The 23,310-nt window shown below is 37.3% G+C and overlaps 1 pseudogene; it reads right to left on the bottom strand.

Moving 5' to 3' along the window:
* Positions 1 to 7,961: 7,961 nt before the first annotated feature.
* The window catches only part of LOC107514524, a 48,201-nt pseudogene continuing 32,852 nt past the window's right edge, over positions 7,962 to 23,310 (bottom strand).

Raw genomic sequence — 23,310 nt, 5'->3', positions numbered from 1 at the left:
CAGATGACCTCCAAGATTCCTGACCCCTTTGTCATGCCCTGCTCTCGAGTGGGAAGAACCTGTGAATATGATGGAATAATAACCTATTCAAAACCTTGACCAAGCTTTTAATTAGTTGACTTCAAGTTTTATAAAAGGGAGTCATCTGAGTGGGTCTGACCTAATCAGATTAGCTCTCAAAAGGAACTGGGCTCTCCCTTCCTGATGGCAGAGATTGGAAGTATCAAAGTGCCAATGGCAGGAACCATGAGATAAGGACCTGAGAATGACCTCTAGCAGCTGAAAACAGTTCTAGGAAGACAGTAAGAAAGACAACGAAGACTTCAATCCTACAAACATACAAAAACAAATTTTGCAAATTTTCTGAGGAAGTTTGAAAGTAAATCTTGTCCTAGTTGAGCCTCCAGATGAGAACAGTCTGGCTGACACCTCGATTTCAGTCTTGTGAGACTCAGAGCGGAGGATTTGGCTTACCTGTACTCAGGTAACTGAGAGATAATAAATTTATGTTGTTTTAAGCCATTAAATTTCTCACTATTAAGCAGATATAGAAAACTAGAACACCCTCTCCCTTCCCTTTCTGTTCTTCTTACATCATCTTGAGGTTGGGTCAGTGCTGATATGATACCTAGGAGGTAGCAGGACCAGTTAGTTCAAAACAATCTTATAGCAAGACTAGAAATATCTGGTTTAACTCTATACATAATGACAATAACGTTGGATGATTGATACTTTTTTATCCTTGGGTAGGAGCCTTAATCACAATTCCAGAGCTTCAACATATTAAATATATAATATCTTGTTACATATTCACTACTGAATATTTTGGTAGCTTTCTTACACTATCCACTTCTAGTTTCTTGTGTGCATGTGTGTGCATATGTCTGAGTTTATGTGTGTGTGTGTGAGAGAGAGAGAGAAAGAAAGAGAGAGGGAGAAACTTTTTATTAACTAAGTTAACACATAAAAAATATCTTTTATATTACAAAGCAAGTGCATTCAGGCAACTGAAATGTTGTAGCATTCATTCAACATTTGTTGAGAAGTCTCTTTCAAGTCTTTGAATTTGCCGTCAAATATTTATAATTTGTAACAAATTGAGCCTCAAGGAATTAATGCATTCGACAAATATTTGTTGATCATTCTGGAGATAAAACTGGAATAAAAAATAGCCCCCATCTTCCAGGAGTTCAGCATACCTAAAATTGTCAAATATATGAACAAATATTCAAAATACAATGACAAAAGTGGACACATTCTCAATGTTTGGCAGTGTAAGGACTACTTTGTAGGGGACAGTGTCTAAGCCAGGCAGTGTATGTAAAATTGTATACATATGCATTTACTTATGAGAAAAAAAGTTTATTACTTTATCATATTTTCTAAAAAAAATATGTCCAGGTTCACAAAGGAAGAGTGTCCCAAGCAGAGAGAGTAATACATGCAGAAATAAAGAGGTGACACAATTTATTGCCTGGTCCAGTAAATAGATTGACATGGTTACCTCATAAGGTATGTGTAGGATATTCCGGCATCTCTTTACTATTTCTGCTTTGAGAGAAGCATAAATATGTAAAATAGTAAAACCCTTAGATGAGAGTCAAGCAAGATTTTCTAAGCAAGATTTTCTAAATTTAGGATAAGCAATATCACATAGGTAAAATGACCATTCACTTCAGAAAAGCAAGAGAAAAAGAGAAGTAGGCCTTCTAGTATAAATTTTGCTCCAAAGGACCAAGCTCTAACCATTAGAAACTTTTGACGTATCACTTTGATTATTTCAATTTTAATTTTACTAAATTTTAAAAACTGGTCTTGTGCCCAACTTGAATGGCATGCTCTACTTTTTAATGTTTTTATCTTATTTGTTGATTTAACTCAAATTTAAACTGCAGCAAATGAAGAAATCTAAAATAGGAGAGGTTAAGAGGAATGGAATCGGCCTTTTCAAATGTGTTACCAGTATTTCGTTATGTTTGCAGAGTCCCAAACTGCATTGTTGGATTAAGTCTCTGAAGACAAAAAGATGTTTTACAGCATTCAAAGTTGTATTTTCATCATTCTCTCCAAAGAATATGGCTCGTTTTATAATGCTGATGCTATAGCTAGTTTATCATTGATGATAATTTTTTATTAGATTCCAAAGAGTATTTTCTAGATTCAAGTAATTTGCAATAGTACAATTTTGTCAAATGATACAGCAATTTAAAAAATTTTAAGGTTTCTCTGTTTTACTTCTAAGTATTCTTCTTTACAATATTGGAAATATTCTTAAGTACCTAGTGAAATCATGTAATATTGCAGGTACTATATTTATATATTATCACATGTCTTATTGTATAAAAATATATTAGTTTATTGGAAACAAAAACCAAAAAGCAATTTAAGCACCTTATCTTAAATACTTGATTTATCATTTTTAAAACATTATGATGATATAACAATTGTAAAATTATAAAACTATAATTATATATTATAAAATTATAAAACTATAATTACAATTGTAATCAAATAAACTTTATATAATTTCATATAATTTAATATTGTTTTATAATTAAAATTATAATTGTCATTTAAAAATGTTTTTAAAATGTTGTCTTTACAAATTTGTGAGACTAATTAATTTTTTTCTTAATTATCAACTTTTCTTCAACTCTCAAAATGTTCTGAACCTATGCACATTGACCTTTTCAGAGATTGTTTTTATTTAAAAGTGATCAGAGTTTTAAAGTTAGTTAATAAATATGGAATTTGAGAAATCAGCTCTTCTTAAAACCCCTGACATGTCTTTACCTCCACCATGCCTTACTCCATGGGTAAATTAGACTGATATACACGATCATCAAGTCAGTTTCTTGAATCTTCCCATTGTGTCTGCTGTTCATCTGCATAATTTGTCAGAGAAATTCCATAAGCCACACTACTTTATATATATATTCACGTGTCTGAAATTAGCAATCTAGCATGAGTCTGAGATGCCCAATAACTACATGACCATGATTTTTAGAGTCAAGCCTTCTCACTAGTCTGATTTTATTCTATCAAGTTTCCAAGCCTTAAGACTTAATTATGACACTACCTTCTCCCCGCAACCATTCTATTCTCACATTATGGCAGCACTCTGAAAGTGCTGCTGTGATTCTGATGTTGTTCTCCATTCAAATATCTCATTTATTCATGGGGGAATTATGGTTAATATTATCTCAGATCTTGACATCTTTTCATCAATCTCAAGATGGTTTTCCTTTCCAGTGAAGAGCACTGAGCTTGCTGTCCATTGGCCTATATAGTGGTGGCACAGTGTTAAGCTAATTCATACATTTCATAAAGTGCCTTCTATTGGCTAGAGATTTCGTAGTTCATGGATTTAAATAACAGGGTAAAGAGAAATTTATTTCTTTCTCTTTCCTAAATTTTGCATTTTCTGAACCAGAGAATCTCCTATGAAGGAAGATTTGAATCATTGAGCTAGCTAGTTTTTTTAGGTCGTCTTCTAAAAATCAGGGGCCTCTGCTGTATGTGGCATCTCTCAGAACACTGTTGATCTCTATTTGGGGCAAATTGTTTTTAAAGTTTTTGTAGTAATGTCTCAAAAACTTATTTTATAGAGAGAGTGACCTGAGTCATTCAAAGTTATTGTGACAATCTTATAAGATAATATATACAGAATGCCTAATACAGTACAAGGCTTGTAACAAGTACTCAGTAAATAATGCTGAATAATTAAGTCTTAGCCAACTTGGCCAGGGAAAAGTCTTTCCTCACAATAAGTCTGCTTCCTCTTAGTTCTTCATCATAGTTCAGTATACATAGCACATTGCTTACTCGTCCATTATATTCATTGTTTCAATCCTATTTGGTATACGATTGATGCACAGTAAGCTGAACCTATTCAAAGTATATAATTCAATAAAATTTAATGTATGCATAAACCTATGGAACCATTACCGCTGCCAAAATAATAAACAAATTATCCCCAAAATGTTCTCTTACCCCTTTATTATCTATCCTGCCTCCTTCCCTGAGGAATCACTGATTTTCTTTCTGTCCCTGTAAAGTAGTTTACATTTTTTAGACTTTTTTCTAACATCTGAGGGCCTCAAGCCTACAGCTACAAAGAATTCAACTAAAAATTATGGGAGCTTGAAAGAGGAGGCTGAGCCTCAACAAGATTGCAACTCTAGTCAACCTTGACCTCAGCATCTGAGTCATGGAGCAGAGGACCCAGTTATGCTGTACTCAGATGTCTGATGTATAAAAACTGTGAGATAATAAGTGTGTATTGTTTTAGGCTGCTAAGTTTCTAGTAATTCGCTGTACAACAATAGAAAACTAATACACTGCCACAGCAGTGACTCTATCCAGGCTATTTTTCTAAATATTTTAAACCGTCCTATTATATTCTAATGAGAAGTTTTCCTCCAATGGGTCTAACACCATTTTTATGATAGCCTTTCTAAATCGCAGCTAAAACTGTTAACTGAAATTTCCTTTGGTCTGCTAAGATGGTATATCTGCCTTTTTATTATTCGTAAGATCTCTCCAGTATATTTGATCATTCTAATAACTGATCACATCTCTGCATATGTTAGACAAAGAAAGATAAACTGGGAAGCATTTTCTTTTGAAGACTGGCACTAAGAAAACAAGAATGATGGATATCAATACTATCTCTTTCTTTGAATCTCCTTTTCTTCTTTTGTTCCCTCACTTTAGATCCTAACAAAATTGAAAATAAAAATCAAAGATAAAAAATTCAGTAAGATACATTTGATAGCTTTGATTGGCATTGAATTCTATACTACATGCCTATTTTGTCTGAGAGAGCAAGAACATGGGAATCTGCTCTCAGGCTTAGAGGGTTGAAAGAATGGACTTTATAACCTACTAATATGAGTTTTATTACTGCATCTTCCAGCTACTTGCCATATGCCTCTGTATAAGTCAGCTAACCCCTCTTACGAAAGTGTCAGTGTACTTTTCTGTAAAATAGAGATAAGACCTATCAACGTGTAATTTTGATGAATAAATGAGATAACAAGTGACATGAATGTAATGATGTCTGGCATATGGCTACTAATGTATTACTATATTAACATATTATAGTAGAAAATCTTAAGATAAAAATTTGCATATTAATAAATTCATTTTAACAAATATTAATATGTATTAACTACTTACCTATTATATGCAAAGTATAGTGCAAGGGAAGGGAGAAATTCTAAGCTAGACAGAGCAGCATTTCTCAATCATAGGTCTTTTTTAAAGAAAAAAAGTTCTGGTATACCTCTGTGTTATTGTGAACAACTTTTATTATAACACCATATACACATACGTACGCACACACATCTATACCATTTCTTGTGAAGTATATTACAGGTGCTATTTTATTAATTCATTCATTCCAAATGAGCAAATAATAATAGTTATCATTTGACTATTAGGCACTGTCCTCAGCAATTTTATATGTCATCTCATTTAACTACCTACAGGCCTAGTAAGTTCAATTATTATTCCTAACTGTTCATATGACTAGAAATATAGGAAAAAGACACTTAGGAAAAAGAATGGAGCTAGAGATATATATTAAGAACTGATAGTTGAAGATCATAAATATGAAACTTCGAGAGACAAGAAAACTGATATCTCCTCCCCCACATAGTAGAAAATCTTAAGATAAAAATAAGTGAATAGCTAAGACATACTTTCCAGAGCCTAGCTTAAATCACAGTCTGTTTGACCTAAGGATTGTGCACTTACCACTACTTTGTATTAAAACTGAGTCAGCAGTCAGGCCTGGTTATAGTCATAGTGAAATTAATTAGCTCCAATGTTTGAACACTACCATTTAATCCACAATGTGAAAAATCTGATAGAGTCTAAAGAATAGTTGGGACTCCTAATGTAAACCCTTATTAGGTCTGGTAGTACATGCGTAGGAGAAAATTACCACTGAAGTCGAGGAGAGTTGAATCTAGACTTTGATGCTCTGTTCTTTCTGTGTGAATTCAGTGCAAGATCACTGTAAAAAGCAAAGACAAGAGGAGAGCTATTTCTAGAAAGCGAATCTAGAAAGAAAGATTAAAAAATAAACACTTGGGAGGCACTCTTTTGGCTTCTGTAATTTCCAATATTCTGTTCACAGTTGTTCTATTCATTTTGTGGTCTAAGGAAATGTTATAAAATCTTCAAGACCAAGAAATACATACTGATCTTTCCTGTAGGCCAATTATCTCTGCCAAACAAAACAGAAGTTCTCCCAAAATGCTCTGCCACTTTGGAGTTCATAAGCATCATTTAAATTCAGGCTTGGCTATTCGGTTCCTAAGGAGGGAAAGGAAGGAATAGTTATTCGGTGACTATGAAAGTCACCAGTGTCTGTAAAGCAGATAAATGGCAGTGTTCTCTGTCTTACTGCTCCCCATCTATTTCAACAATGGCTCACTCTGGCAGCTACTACGAGCGTTCTCCCAATATTTATTGACTTCTTGTTTCCATGGTACAGACATTTTAGCTGGGATCATGGCTGCCCTGATTTCCCGCCTTCCTTGTAGTGAGGTGTGGTCACACCATTAATTTCTGGCTAATCCGTTGTGAGCACAAGTGGTGCAAACCTCTGAGTCATGCTTTTAAGAGGAAAGGATGTGTCTTCCATCTTCTCGTCTCCCCTTCCAGTGAACGTGATGAGCAGAGCTGAAGAAGTCATCTTGAACCACAAAGTGGAAATGTTCACAGAATTGTTTCTCTGCTCTGGGGTGCTTTGACCTGGGCTGCTATGGGAGTTAGAAATGAACTATCTTGTTTAAACTACTGTTATTTTTGAATTCTATAGCAACAACTATATCTAAAGCGTAAGTAATTAGAATTTGACACTATAATTGGGGTTGTCATGACAGAATCTAATACATGAGGCACTGGCTTAAGAGTTGAGCAGCAGATAGAAGGGACACAGATAATAAGAAGCTGGAAAGTTGGTGACTCGTTATTCTTGGAAATACATTGACAAAACTGTTACCTCTGATGCCTTGGAAGGCAAAACACATATGAATATGGACTGTGAGTTCAGGATTTGTTGAAAAAACTCAGAATGCTCCTGTATATTGGCTGCCTTTTGAGGTTTTCGGCAAAGACTTAAAAAAAAAAAAAAAGAAGAAGAAGAAGAAGAAGAGGGACTCAGCCTAGAACTGGAACATTTATGAGCATTGATTGAAGTGAATACATTTAAGGTTTTTCTCTGCATGTATCCTTTCATCTAAATGGACAAAGGGTCTAGTAACTTAGCATTTCATGTCATTAACAAAGTTAACTATACTGTATCTAAAATGCGAACAAAATTAAAAAGTAGCTCTAAAGACAAGACTTAGCAGGACCCAAAACTATGCCCTCAGGCCTGTCTCTCAAGCATCTCCCTATGAGTAAATGAGTCCAGCCCACAAACAATGATCAGATTAATGTTGTAGCCTTCCCAATCAACTGTTGGATGGCTTCGAGAGGCCATTAAGAAATGGGGAAGAATAGGCAATGGCATAAGTCCTGTTAATAAAGGTTGTCAGATATACTATGTCTGACAAGAGAATATCTTCAGCTACTTATTTATTTAAAAAAAAAAAAAGAAAGCTTGAAGCCAATAAACTATAAGCCTACTAAGATTTTTTTTCCCCCCCAGCCGAACAGCAGCTTTATCAGTGATGCTAGATTCTTTACATACTGTATAGAGAACATAGACTATTCCCCAGGGCTCCACCCAATGTCTCTGGGTGTTAGAGACAACATTGTGTAGCTTTTACACTGGAACGATATAAATAAGCTTTGGCGTACAGGTTTTCAGAAGAGTTAACACTGCCAGAGGAATACGGCACGCAACAACAGTTTTCAATTTGAATTGCATTTTTGGCCAGGGGACAACTTCTAGATGATGAGACGCTGGGGCTGCTGCAGGCCCAGCGACAGGAGGAGGGCGCCTAGGGCTGAGGCTCTGCTTAGCCCTGTTGTTTCGCTTTCCTCTGCAGGTATTGCCCTTTGCCTTCTGCAAAGCACCTCTTGCATCCTCGGTCTCCGGCACAAGCTGGGGCACAGGCAGTGACTTGCCCTCCTGGTTTAAGGACATGTAGGTGAAGAAGGCACTGAAGGCCCGGTAGTGCTTCTGTGAGTTGTCCACTGTAGAGTCGGCATCCACCAGGGTCTTGATTTCCATGGACTTATTGCTTGTGAATGACAAGCGCCCAGAGACGTGATGACACAGGCTTTTCTAATATTGTGAAAGTTAATGGTGTCCACAGACGCTGTGACTACGCTGGCCTTGTAGTGACATTGTGGCCATGACACCAGTCACATCTTCCATGAAGTTCACGGTGACATCTCCGTGCACAAAGCCGTGCAGTGTATAGTCCGAAGGCCCCACCAAGTGGATCGAGCTGGACTGGCTGTAGCTGGCCGTGTTTGGCCCTGGTCTCAGGGCAGGCTAGATGGCGTCCTGGCTGCTCCGCTTGGTTTCCACACACTTGGGCTTCTGGGCCTCGTACCGCTTGTGGCTGTCCTCCTGCTCTCGTCCACATTCTTCAGCGATAGGGCCATGTAGCACATGGTGGCCTTATTGGTCCTCTTTTTGGTACCTGTGGGAAGGTTTTCAGACATCACATTGACCTGGACTTGCACGGAGTGCTTGGGGGTGTAGGTGATCTTCGTGCTGACGCACACCACCTCGCCAGTGCGCTTGGGCGACAGGAAGTCAGTGCGCTCAGTCTCTGCCAGGGCGACCACAGAGCGCTCCCCATTCTGGCAGTAACAATACCAAATGCTGATGATGTCTCCTGTGGCCTCGATCATACTCAGGATAGTTCCTCCGTGGACAATGCTGGCTACATCAGCATCGTCCGGCAGCATGATCCAGCAGATCTGGATGGCGGATGGGGTCTCGGCTGCAGGGCACGACTTGCTGGCGGTGGTGGGCAGGTGGCTGAAGGAGAGCACAGGTGTGGGGCAGGCCTGGCACCAAGAGAATGAGCTCGGGCCCTAAGATTTTGAGGAAAATATACTTCAAAAAAATAACACATATAACATGAAAATGTCTGCGTCAGTTCAACCTATAAAGAAACCCCTGAGTACTTCTCCCTAAAGCAACATATGCTCCGATGTTTACGAAAAGTTACTATAGAAGAGATAAGACAAAGAAGAATGCCCCAGAGGGCAAAGTCAGGGACCACCGATCACAGTGGTGAAAGAATTTCCTCAGAGAGCAGAACCAAAGGTTTTCAAACGAGCTAAACAAGGACTAACCAAGCTGTCAGAGAGGGAGGTTTTGCAATGTCTTCCTCAGTAAGATTTGATGACTACTAAAATCCAGCGACTGCCCTAGGATTTCTCGTCCTTTTCTGTTTCGACAGAGCATTTTTATTGTGGATAACCTATTCCTCCTTTACCATTTTTTCTAGAGTTTGGGTGTGGGGAGGAAGAAACAATTAGCTTTTATTTAGTCATCATATCCCTGAACCCACATAAGCTACATTAACCTGTTGGAGAGGACCACATATTACCTCAAGACCCTAGACTTCGAGATTGATTTTGTAACCGAATGGGACTTTGGGATTAACATTTGGAAAAAGAAAGAATGTGCTAGGCTGCTAGTTTTCTCCAATATCATTCTTCTCTTCTCTTAGTAACAGAACTCTTAGCTGAGAATGTGGGATGCTCAGTAAAAACGTTCAAAGGTCTGGCTAATGGAATGTGAGCAGAAGCTATGCGTTTTTGTATTTTTTCCTAGATTATGCCCTAAAGGACCATCTATCTCTTCTATTCTATTTTTCTTGTTCCTGCTGCCTGAATGGGTGGAGCTGAACAAGCAATCTTGGTCCATGAGGCATTAGTCTTACATTGAGGATTACAGAACCACAGACAAGCTAACTCTGGCCCATGGATATTCCTACCCAACTCTTGTTTATGATGCACTATAAAGGATCTCATGGGGTGTACATACACCCTAAATCGCATGTCTAAGTTCCCCTAGACAATATCACTTAGCCACCTCTTGCCTCAAGCCTAAGGGAGTACAGACCAGCAACTCAGAACACTCTGGGATAGAGGCATGGAACCAGGTTTGGAGCCACTCGAATAAGGTATTCTAGATTCTGAGTATCTAACACGTGGTCTAGACTGTGAGGGAGGGAACAGACATTCCAGATAAGCACACCTCATTGGTCCTGAAGACTTCTGGTTTGCAGAGAGAGCACACATCCCAAAGAGAACTAGAGACAGGGCTAAGGGCAAAGGCCCTTCTTGCACTGATCCAAGTGTGATATTGGCCATAAGCTAGAAAGATACAGATATTTGACACTGAGGAGCCATCATTATGTCTGCTCTGGGCTGCTTATTCTTAAATAATTCTGTGAGATAAAAACAAATTTTTATATTGTTTTTACCATTGAAATTTTGAGTCTTTGTTACAGTAATTAAACCTATATCCTAACTATAATGTTGTCTTCAGGCAACAGTTACCTGGATTTCATTGTCATACAATATTACACAAAGAAGGCTCTGAATTTTTTCTGCAAAATTCTCATTCTTTTCTCTATAAGATATCTCCATGGTATATTTCTGCAATAATCATGTGTAATTTGATTCTTCTATCAAGTTTCTTGCCTCTGCCTCTGTCATTTTCTTACTGATTAGGCCTGAACGCTGCTGACAAAATGGCAGAATTTCATTAAAGCTCAATCTAAGCAACAGCAAATCAATATGACTCAAAAAAGTATAAAAAAGAGAACACAATCCTGGATGTTTCCTGTGCTTAGTATGCTTTTCTCACTTTTTAAACAATTTAATATTTTTTATATTTTGATATATTCATTAAATATACTTAATATATTTTAACATATGTTCTAAATATATTTTTTCAGCATTTGTGTTTTTAGTCTATGAATGAATAGACCAATGTCTACACCTATACTTAACACACTTTTTAATATCCATATGTCTCCAGTTCTAAATGCTGGTCTTCAGAGATGAAGTGGATATTATAGAATCTCAGAATGTCATGTGATTAAGTCTAGTCATCCCTTAGTGAAAATAAGTACACTTATTCATTTATGCTTTCTCACTTGATAACTGCAGTGAACACATGCCGAAATCTTCAGGCATCCATCTATGAAAATTTGTTGATCCTAAAAGAGAGAAAACCTATGACCTTGGCCATTTTAGATCTGAACTGAGGAAAGAGGAAGGTATTAAGCACCTACCATATTCTTTGTATATTTTTTCTCATTTAATAATCTAAACCACTCTGTGAGGTAAGTATAACAAGTAGGGAAACAGATCGCAAGTTTGAGAGTGCAAGAAACACATTTCTAATTCATTCATACCTAAACTCAATCTGTACACTAGGGTCCCATTCTATGAAATGAAAGCGACTTAATCTCATCCTTATTAAAAAATGCCAACCTTAGGTTTTCTCAGAGTTCAGATCTAAATCTGGAAGACATCATGAGTGTTATGGTAAGGGGCATAGTGAAGGACATCTGATCTTCAGTTTTCATCTTACAGATCCTCTGATGGTACCTGAGACAGCCACAATCTTCAGGCTCTAGATCTGTGTTATCTAATTTGGTAGCCAGTAGCCACATGTGGCTTTTGACCATCTGAAATATGAAATGGGCTATAGATATAAAATACACACAGAATTTCAAATATTTAATACTCCTCCCAAAAAGGCCATCGTTTATAATATCTAATTGATTACACGTTGAAATGATAATATTTTGGATATAATTGGTTAAAGAAAACATTATTAAAATTGATTTCACCTGCTAATTTTTACTTTTTTAATATGACTACTAGAAAGGTTAATATTACACATGTGGATTGCATTATTTCTATTGAGCAACACTGCCCTAGATCTCCAGTCATTTTCTTCCTAACCGTAAGGCTGCTTTGGTCAAGCAAAGTCATTTCCATTAGTGTTACACCCATTACTTCACAGACTAGTGAAACTATTGCTATGAAAAAGTTAATTGAGTTTACTCTGGATTAGTTCACACGGTGTCGCTTAGATATTCTTACACACAAAATGATATATAAGCCTATTTCATTGTCTCTAAAAATTAAAATCACCTTTGATCATCTAGAAAGTTTTCTTCTACAGGGCTCTGGCAGGCCCTAGTGAACCCGATCATTAGATATTTAAAACTGAAAATCCATGCTCCGTTCCTGACCACAAGGAAAATAATTTGTGTCATAAATGAATGAGGACTTCTCATGAATTAAAAATGTGTATATTTGGGCATCTCACTGAGGTATATACAGAAGTGATGCTCTTACAAGACCAGATGCTATTTGAGCTATTTAGTTTTCAAGAGAAAATATTAATTAGAGTCTTAAGCAGGGATTATAAAATACTTTAAATTGCTAAGACCTCCTGTCTCAACAAGAAGCCAACATTGCAGTTAACATTACTTTTTTTTTTTTTACTGTAAGAACAATTAAAATGAGATCTACCCTTATTGACCAATTTTTATGTGCACAGCACAGAATTGTTAACAAGCATTATGCTATACAGCTGACTGCTAGAGCTTATTCATCCCTCACAATCTTATACACATTGAATAGCAACTTCCTGTCTCCCACACCTCCCAGCTCCTGGCAACCACCATTTGAGTCTCAGTTTCTATGCGTCTGGCTATTGCAGACATTTCACATAAGTGGAATCATGCAGTATCTTTTTTTCTGTGACGGGTTTATTTCACTCAGCATAATACCCTCAAGTTTCGTCCACGTTGTTGCACATGAAATGATTTCCTTTTTAAAGGCTGAATAACATTCCTTTGTTTGTATATATCACATTTTCTTTTATTCATCCTACAATAGACTTTAAGGTTTTTTCTACATCGTGGCTATTGTGAATAATTCTGCAATGAACATGGGATTGCAAATAACTCTTTAGATCTTGACAAATTATTTTGGGTAAATATCTGAAAATGGGATTGCATTTCTATTTTTTTTATTTTACTTTTTGAGGATTCACAAGCATAAAAATGGATTATGGACTTAAATATAAGACCTGAAACTTAAAACTCCTAGAAGAAAATAAGGGGAAGCTTTATGACATCAGTCTTGGCAATAATTTCTGGGATATGACACTAAAAGCTTAGATAACAAAAGCAAAAACAGACAGGTGAGCCTACATCAAACAAAAAAGTTTCTACACAGCAAAGGAAACAATTAACAGAGTGAAAAGGCAATCTATACAATAATAGAAAATAATTGCAACCATATATCTGATAAGGGATTGATATCCAAAATATATAAGAAATTCCTTTAACTCAATAGCAAATAACAGCATTAATAATCTGACTTAAAAATGGGTGAAGGACTTGAATGACATTTTTTCTAAGAAAACATACAAATAACTAACAAATATATGAAGAGGTAAATAAAGTCACTCTTAAGGAGGGCAAAAAATACCAGCAGAACGAGAGGAAGAGAAGAGGAGAAAGTAATTTAGTCACTCTCTTTTCTTTGGAGAAAAATCTTGGAGGTTTGGAAAGGATTTGGGGGGACACTTTTGTTTCTATCTTCTATGTTAAAACTTGGAAGTAGGGGAAAAAAAGATAGAGGCTGTTGAGGAAGCAATAATTAAGGTGTTTCTCCCTGAATCTTGCTAAGACTTGCAGAAAGCAGATTGAGATAAAGAAAAGGGATAGCTAAGGTTTTAGAGTAAGCAGCTAATTAGAGACCTGATGCTCATAGCAAATGGGCTGAGGGGAGCAGAAGCAAGACTATTTTAACAGAGATGCCATTCATAGACACCCAGTAAAGAAAACATGACTGTGAAAAATTCATGCTCCAAAATAGTTATCTAGCTATTCTCTAGTTAAAAAGAAAGCCAAAGCTCCTTACCTTTGCACAGTAATACTGTAATAACAGATAATTAGAAACAAAATATGTAATCTCCATCCCCCTACTCTCCATACAGACACAGGCTCAGAAGGGACATCAGATGGGCAGAAAATGTCACAGTGAGGGTAGTTTTCCAAAGCAGTCAAAACAGAGAGGGCCAGAGGGCTGGTATAAAAGATATCCAAAACAGAACGATTGTCAAGATTAAAATAACAAAAGCCAAACTGGATGTCAGATTTAGTGGGGGCAATCACAGGGTAGCAGCATGCAGGAAAGAAACCTGAATGTCCAGGAGCCAATAAAATATAGAAACAAAACAGGAGTAAGGGGTAAGTGGGCACAAGCCAATATTTATTTAACAGATATAAAGCAAATACCTATTATGTGTAAAGCAAAATCATAGGTACTGAGGATGAGGATGCAGTAATGAATAATACATGGTGCTGGTCTTCAAAAAACTGATGGTCTAGTTGGGAAGGTAAAGAATAAATAAGTCATTACACACGAAGTGTTATGTCTTATGGAAGCACACAAGCATGGAACCTAACTCAGTTTTGGGAGTCAGAGAAGATTGCCAGAATGTATAACATTAAGGTTTTGATCTAAATGATGAGTTCAGTTAAGCAGGCAAGATGGTCAAGAAGGGGAAAGGGAAGGCAATGGAGGAGGCAGAAGGAGGGCAGAGATCAGCATCCAGATCAAGGGCAGCATATGTAAAGATTTAGGATCAAGTGACAATACAAGGAAATACAAAGAAGCTGAAAACATGAGAGTGAGAACTGAAGGCAGAGAGGGGTAAAAATTATACCATGTTGAGGAATTTGGACTTTATCTTGGCAGCAAAAGGAAACACTGGAAGTATTTGCTTTTTAGCAACACTGAAATATAGACAATGGACTTCTGAGAAGTAAGACAGAAGACCAAGGTAATAGGAAGCTCTGGCAGTGGTATAGACAAGAGATGATAGTGACCAGAACTAGGATGGTGGTGGAGGGGGTGGAGAAAAGTAGATGGATTCTGAGATACAGAGGCAGAATTGAGAGGACTCTATTCTCTTTATTCAATGATTGAATGCAAGATTCCAGGAGCTCTTAGGATTTGGAGTTGAGTAAGGGGTTGAGATTTCAGCACTTTTTCTATAAATAGGGACAGACTCATCTTAGCTCCATATTCTAGGGACCTCTGTGGGTCAGCCTACTCTGTAAAGACATCTATGAAAACTCCTTGTTCTTTGAACAAAGCTGCTCTGTGTTTAGAGGTAACATCAGAGGAAATTTGGGGCTTCTCTGTTCTGATTTGTGACAAGAACCTCTGAGAGACGAATGACAAAGAACAATTGCGAATATAGTCACCTCAAAGGCAGACCAGGTCTGGGCCCAGCTGGAGGTGGAGCCACATAAAAAAAACCTTGTCATTTAAAAGGAACTCGATGGTGCATCATTTTGTAACATAAATACTATTTTTATATTTCAAAGACTGTACATTAGGTTAAGCTTCTAAAACCTAATAATAAAAGGTAGTACAAAACTGGAGATAGCAGAGTCTAAGAAGAAAAAACTGCTTGTCAACCCTAGTACCCAAGTGTTAATGGGCCTTACTATATTTTACAAATAACAAACATGAAGTAACCATCTTGGAATTGTGAACTTACTAAAAGCGCATGTACCTTAGGCAGTCTCCAGTCAAGATATTTGATCTGAGATTATGATTTTCCATTATTTTTGTAAGATAAAAATTTAAGACTCTTTTCTAATCACACCTATATATTGAATATTTTATTAGGTTAAATACGTATTTTCCTGCATAACAAAATACGATTAATCTGATATGCAATATCACATTCAAAGATATTGACTTTATACTTAAATATAAATATAGCTAAGAATATTGGAGTGGAATAACCTTACAGATTTTGGAAAGCACAATTTAAATAAGTCGGTTTTAGGAGCCATTTGGCATTCCTCACTAATATTAATAAGCCACATAAAAATTGAGAAGCTAATGTTAATAGTATTCAAATTTGAAAATTACATTATGACATTTGATATAACTGCATTTGTTCTTTCTGGGTACTTTTGGCATGCAATTCAATCCATTCTTCAGTAAAACATTGTTTTTCTTCCTTCCAGAATTTTATCCTTAGTCTCTAAACAGATTTCTATTTTTTTCTCCTTAAGATGAAGACACAAAATTTATATTAAAAAATTCCAGGATATATTAAAATCCAAATTATTTTCCATATTAAGTACCCATTAAACTGTTTATAGAATACAATCTATAGATTATATATCCATATCTATATTTATATTTATATCTATACATATATCCCTAAACCAAAACTATTTGTATGAAGTATAATACATGAACTATGTTTACATATTTTCATATGTGGTCATCCTTTTTACAAATTACAATTTTTCTTATCAATCTTTAGGCTGTCTTATAGGATAAAAGCAATCAAAACTTTAAAGGAAAACTTCATAAACTTTCTGTGGAGAAAATTCTTACTTCTCTAAAGCCGTATAATGATACCTAGAAACAAAAGTACCTCCAGGAAGTACCCTCAGCACACAGTGAAGGATAAAAGGGTCTGACTGGGAACAGTGGTGGGAGGGGGGCGGGGTGAGCTGTGTTCCGTGTCCCGTCCCCTGGCCCCCAGGTGTTCTCAACAACTGCCTGTCAGGGTACTGGGCAGATTGCTACCCTATGCTAAATGAGGTTCAGCTTTGCAATTACTAGCCCATTGGGATCAGTCAGGTGGAGAATCTGATGGGGCCAGATTTGAGTTTAGGCCTTTCGTATTTAGAAGAAACTGTTTTATATCAATAAAGCAACATGATTTGAAGGTTATAAAAATTAAACTGCTTTTGAAAAGAAAACATTTACTATGATGCAGATGCACTGAAAAAAAATTGCTGAGGCAGTGAACTCACCAGGGCAAAAGAGGGGGAGGATTGGTTGTCTAAACTGATTCTTCATTTAGTTAGCTGCCTGAGTTAGAAAGTTCCAGTGCCATGAAAAGTCTGGGAAAGAAGACAGGCAAGATGTCAGAAACAAAGGCCAGTTGGGAGAAAGCTGATGATGGACAGGAAGCACATGGAAGAAACTAACTTGGCAGTACACTTGCTCTTCTGGGAGCAGCCAGATAGTTGAATGTCCAAATGGTTTAGTAAAGCCAGAGGTGATACAAGCAAATGCTAGGACCAAGAAATACAAATGTAATGCAAGCAGCGGGTGTTCATACAGCAACAATTTAAAAGAAAATCAGGCGAGGAATAATCAAATCATGGTGGGTTCTGAACTGGGATTGGGAGTTGAGAGATAGAACTTAACCTTCAGGAGAGGTAACCGAGAAGAACTTGTTGGGGTGCAGGAAACAGCTAAGCAGGCTAGGGTTTTGGAAAGAACTTTTATCATCAAGAAAATTAGACTCAGGAAATAAAAGAGGCAAGAAAATTGGGGTACAGTCTTAATTTCATAAAACGGAAAATAGAGAAATTTTGACGTGCATAAACATGCATGCCTTAAGTAACCACACCACAGCAACATAGGTGAATGAAGATAAGATTAATACCCAGTCTCATCAGATCCTCTCATCTGTCCTGTATCTCTCCCTCGTCATCACACCCTCCATAATATCGCCAAGCTCTATCGATTCTACCTCTGAAATGTCTCTGAAGTAAATCTCCTATTTCCCATGCCTCATTACTTATGTCTTTGCTATTTTTAGAGGTGATGCCCTAAGCCTCAGTGTGACTGTATTTAGGAATAGGGCCTATTTGCGACAACATGAATGATCTCAAGATAATCATGCTAAGAGAAATAAGCCAGACAGAAAAAATTGAAAACCACATGATATCACTTACATGTGTGATATAAACCTAAAAGTAACAAATGAACAAGACAAACAGAGACTTATGGACATGGACAATAGAGTAGTGGTTACCAGAGGGTAGTGGGGGAGGGAGAGGGGGTGGTAGATAGGGTATAAAGGGTCAAATATGTGATGACACAAAGAAATCTAACTATGGGAGGTGAATACGCAATGCAATATATATATGCCTTGCTGTCAAATTGTACACCTGAAACTTAATGGATTTCGTTAACCAACATCATCATGAAAATAAATTACTTAATTAAAAAGAAAGAACAAAAGAAAGAAAGAGGGCCTGTGAAGAGGTGATAAAGGTTAAATGAGGTCATAAGGACAGGACCCTACTGTAGAGGATCGGTGCCCTTATATGAAGACAACTCAAGGAGAGAGGTCTTACCAGACACCAACCCTGCTAGCACCTTGATCTTGTACTTCCAGTCTTCAGAACTTTGAGAAAATAGACTTCTATTGTTTAAGCCACCAGTCTATGCTATTTTGTTATAGAAGTCGGAGCAGACTAAGACAATAGAATGAAATCAAGACTCCTCCATACAGCATTCAAGTCTTCCCTCAGCCAACTACTACCCAACTTTAATGTCATTACGATAAATGTACTGTCCTGCTTATTATTCTAACTGTACACCTACCCAACTCACTCTCCACTCCAACTTCTATTCATTTTTTAAGACCCCACTCTAATGCCACATTCTATGAGAGATAGATGACTGTTGTGGGCTGAATTGTGTTGTTCCTCCAAAAGATAAGTTCAAGTCCTAACGCTCTGGTATCTGTGAACATGGAAATAGTCTTCGTAGATGTTATCAAATTAAAATGAGGTCATACTGAATTAAGGACAGCCATAAACCAATGATTGGTGCCTTTATAAGAGGAGGAAATTTCAGACATAGACACACAGGGAGAATCTCATGTGATGATGGAGGCACAAAATGAAGTTAAGCTGCCATAAGCCAAGGAACACTGAGAAGCTAAGAGAAAGGTTTGAAACAGATGTTCCTTCCGATCCCCAAGAAAGAATCGACATTAAAAGACGCTTTGATTTCAGACGTCTAGCTTTCAGAATAGTAAAAGAATAAATTTTCATGGTTTTAAGCCGCCATCCAGTTTGTGATATTTTTTTTATGGCAGCCCTAGAATATTGATAAAATAACCAACTATCTTTCTCCTTTCTGTAACCTCAAGAATAAATTGCTCCCCATATTGGTTCCAATAAGGACTTGTGATTCCTTCATTCTTAGAATAAATATTTATTGAGGAATGACTGTGTACATCAAATGCTCTGCAAGATGTTGAGAGTACAATAGAGACCAAGAGAGATAATGATGCTAATTTCATGAAATCCAGTGGAGGAGACAGACAAAAAATAAATGCAGAAAACAGACAAAAATAAGTGAACATCATAATAAAGGTAAAAAGCAAAATAGAGATGAAGTTTAAAGTGGAAAACTTAGGGCAACCAACACCTTTTTAAGAGGTGATATGTAAGCCAGGGAAGAGTCTCTTGGCACAAGAAATAGCAAGCAGCAAGATTCTGAGCAAGAAAAGCATTTAGCTCCTTGTGAGAACTGACAGAGACCAGACTAGGAGGGGCAGCGCTAGGGATGAGGCTGGAGAAACACACAATAGCTATACCTACAGGGCTTTATTATTCTTTTTATAATTGTTCTGGTTTGCTATGAATTGAATGGGGATGGGGGGAGCAGGAAGGGAAGCTTAAGGAGCAGATAGGGGTTTGTGGCAGTAGTCTCTAAGGGAGATAATAGAGTCTTAGACTAGGATACTGGCAAAGGAGAAATGTAGGTTGATTCAGCAGGAGTTACTGATGGAACTGTATGCCATTATCATAACATCTAATGTGTTATATTTAGTTTGTTGCTTATGTTTCTCTCTTACCTCTTAGACTTAATGGTTTTAATGGTAGGTATTGTCGAAATTACCTTTTAGTTTGAACACTTAACACAAAACTCAGTAACCATTTGTTGAAATAAATAAATAAGCAAATAAATCCCTTACTTTGCTTCATGTAGACACAGTTTATGTCTACAAAATCCAGGTGAGCCAGATGCTCAGAAATTCAGATGATTCATTGTACTGTGGGCTGATAGTAGTCATATTCTAAAATACCTGAGTTCAGGCCCTAAATTGATGTCTCTGTTACAATCACAAGCTATAGAGAACCACTTGAAATGAGACTGCTTTATTTTTGAGGAAGAAACAGAGGCCAAGTGGGTCTGAAATCACTGTAAATTTCAGTCAACTCTTAAGTACTTTTCATTTCCCATGAGCGATGGTTCGTATTATGGACCTTTATTTAGTTCAGCTTCTCTTTGGGTGGCTTCTTCTGTGGGGGGGGGGGGCGGGGAGTGGGGAAGGAGGGGCGTGCTCCTCATGGTTAGTTCATCCTGTTGGCACTGCCTCCTTGTTAAAGCAGAGTATGTGTTACAGGGGCAATGTTAACAGGATCACAGCTGGAGAGCAATAACCGTACGACCTGATCAACACCTCTTTTCTCTTACACAGTGTGCAGATGGTCTCTAACAATCAAGAGCAGTCAAGACCATGGCACTACAACTCTTGCACACATTCCATATGTGGCGTTACAATAGCCTACGTTTTTGCTGTGATTCCTGATAAACTAGAAAGATGCCCAAAGCCTTAAAAAAATGTGGGATACATAAATCGCTGAGTACAGAAGTGAACTGTTACGATGTCTCTTCCTGGTTTTGTTTCATTTGGGGGAGAAGTCACAACAGGCGGCTCACAGGCCTGCTGCTATGGTGCTTTTTGTTTTGTTTTGTTTTTTAAACTTGAGTAATGACAAGAGAATATTTTTAAATTATGAAATTGCATCTAAAAATATTCTGGATTTTGTGTTTCCTTTGAAAATAAAAAATGGAATCTCTAACACCATGGGACCAGTACACCTACCAGCTGAAACTCAGTAAAGCCTCTCCTTTTGTATAGGCTACACTGCTGCCTTTTCACTGCCACCCCACAGGCCCACTTCATTCACTTTCATCTCTGCTTGGGACTTGTGTGCTTTTGTGTGTACAACCCTTGGTCTAGGGCCACTGCAACCATCAGGAGAGTCTGAAGTCCTGGTAAGCCATGTGGGCATCCCCAAGCCAGAGGTGGAAGACAGGGAAATGCACTGCAAATAGCTTGAGCCAGGACACAGAACACCAAGGGTCTCAGCCTTCCAAAGAGCACATTTCTCATTATTCCTGCTCGTGTCAAGATGAAAAGTTGAGATTCACCTCCCTCTCTAGAGATGCCACTTAAGAAGCCAAGTCCAGTGCAGCTGCCATACCACAACTGGTTTTAAACTGACCTTCTAGCTTCTTGCTGACGATATGGTTAGAAAAGCCAAAAGATATTCTTAACATATTTCACAATAAAATTAAAAACACAAGTTTTCAGAAATATTAGAGGAGAAGTGTTTATTCACTTTCTATAAACCCTACAGTTTTATTTGTTTTCTGAATAGGAGAAATAATCATGAGCCAGAATAGCAAAATTAGAATTTTGATAAGAAAATCTCCCATGGGAACCCCCCTAAAATGAAACTTTCAGAACCTTTCCTGACAAGATAGCTAAATAAATTCAACCCTGAATAATTTGGAAAAATGTATTTCAGGGTTAATAAACAAGTAGATCTTATTTTATTATAAAGGATTAGCACCCTTCGGTTCAGTTAAAATCTTCCATGGAATTCAAGGTGCTGTATGAATTACATGCCTACTAAATGATCTCTACTTTAACTGGTTCTCAAAGTAAAATTTAAGAATTGCCATCGCCGCTATAGGAAGGTTTTACTTTTATAAGATTACAAATGGTGTAAATAATGATTTCAGTAATATTTGAAGTCTCACTAGAGGATGGCAAATGCCTGTTTCTCTCCTTTCCCATCTTTTCTCATACTTACCTAGTATGGAAAAAAAAAAGGCAGATAGAATCACAGTCAGGCAGACAGAGTGATAGTGAGCAATAGATGATTAGAAGGAGAGAGAGAGAGGTGGGGGGTGGTTTGGGGTGGGTAAAGGAGGAAGGAAGGGTGGAAGAGGGAAGGAGAGAGATGTCATTAGAGAAACCAGATAGGACTAGCGTTTTCTCTGGACCTTCCAAAATCCAGAGTCAAGAAGGAACAAAAAAGATGCAAGCCAACGAACTCCCTTTCCCATTGTAATGTCTTCTGTGGGTTATCACAGTAGGTTTTAAATACTAGTTTTCTGGCTTGACAAATCTCAATGCAATTCTACCATTAGTAGAGGTAAGTAGAGTGATTACATGGATAAATTTAGATAATAAACACTCCAATCATCCCCCAGATTCCACAGCCCATATTATTAATGAGGAACAGAATTAGCTAATTTTAGTTTCCCTTCTACTCTGTCCTGATTAAGTTCTATCTGGGCCAATTAGATCAGTTACTTAAAGCCAGATGTGAAAGCATTCTACGTTGGGGTTTGTCCCTCATGGAGTAGATACAGCAGAACTGGTTTTCATGGAAAAGTTCAATTTATCCAGACAATCTTTGTTTAATGACAGAAGAGGACCATTCATTGATCAAGGATAAATAGCTGAATTCTCTTCCTTGGATCACCTTATTGTTTATGCCTGAAACTAACAAAGCTCAAATGATCAGTTCTATTTTGATACAACTCCATGGAGAAAATTGTGCACATTCTGATCACTTAGTGTGTATGATCATATGTGTGGTGTGATACCTCTGATGGTCCCACAGGAAGCCAGCTTACTTGCTGAGTGCTCGTGTAGACCACATATGGCATGAGGGCCTTCCCAAGTTAACCAAGCACAGGCAGCATCACTCCCAGAAAACCAGGCCACAGTGAGGCCTGATGGTTGATGAAGGTGCAATACTTCATGTTATGAGTCAAGGAGCAGAGAAAGTAGCATGCATCTTCTAGAAGAGGAGTTCCTATGCAAGAAGTTTTGTTGTGAGTCGAGCATTGAAAAGGAGAGGATAATTGATGGATAGGAAAATATGCAGAAAGTATCTCAATAATTTGAGATCAACTAGATACAGAGTCGTAAGCTTTTGTCCCACACCTCGGGGTGAAAATGTTTAAGAACTCAGAATTATATGTATTTTGAAAAGGTATTAAAATGCATATATTGTATATCATATAATCTCTCACCAGAGTTTGTAATTGAATACACTGGTGTTTCTGTAGCAAAATATGTGAATTTTTACACTAAGTGGGATAAACACATAACATAAATAGCCTCTGTCAGCTTAAATCTGGTTTTCCCTTCAAATGAATTAAGGAAAATACTTTTAGTTTTTTGAGATTTTTTAATTTTGGAAATGAACACGCAAGATCGTGGGCCTGTATTCTTTCCTTCAATATAAATTACTAGTTTGGGGATAAAGATGCTGCAGACTCTGCATCTGGCACTTTTGTTGCTGCTGTATTTCCCTGATCTGCTTCCAGACCTACTCTGCAGCCCTAGGAGAGCCTCTGATTGTGTTACGTAATGTACCGAGTCCACAAATTCATTCATTTTGT

The sequence above is a fragment of the Rousettus aegyptiacus genome, unplaced genomic scaffold, assembly GCF_014176215.1.
Source record: "Rousettus aegyptiacus isolate mRouAeg1 unplaced genomic scaffold, mRouAeg1.p scaffold_m13_p_2, whole genome shotgun sequence".
Taxonomy (NCBI): Eukaryota; Metazoa; Chordata; class Mammalia; order Chiroptera; family Pteropodidae; genus Rousettus; species Rousettus aegyptiacus.
The sequence above is the reverse complement of the archived record's forward strand: the minus strand, read 5'-3'. Positions and strand labels throughout refer to the sequence as shown.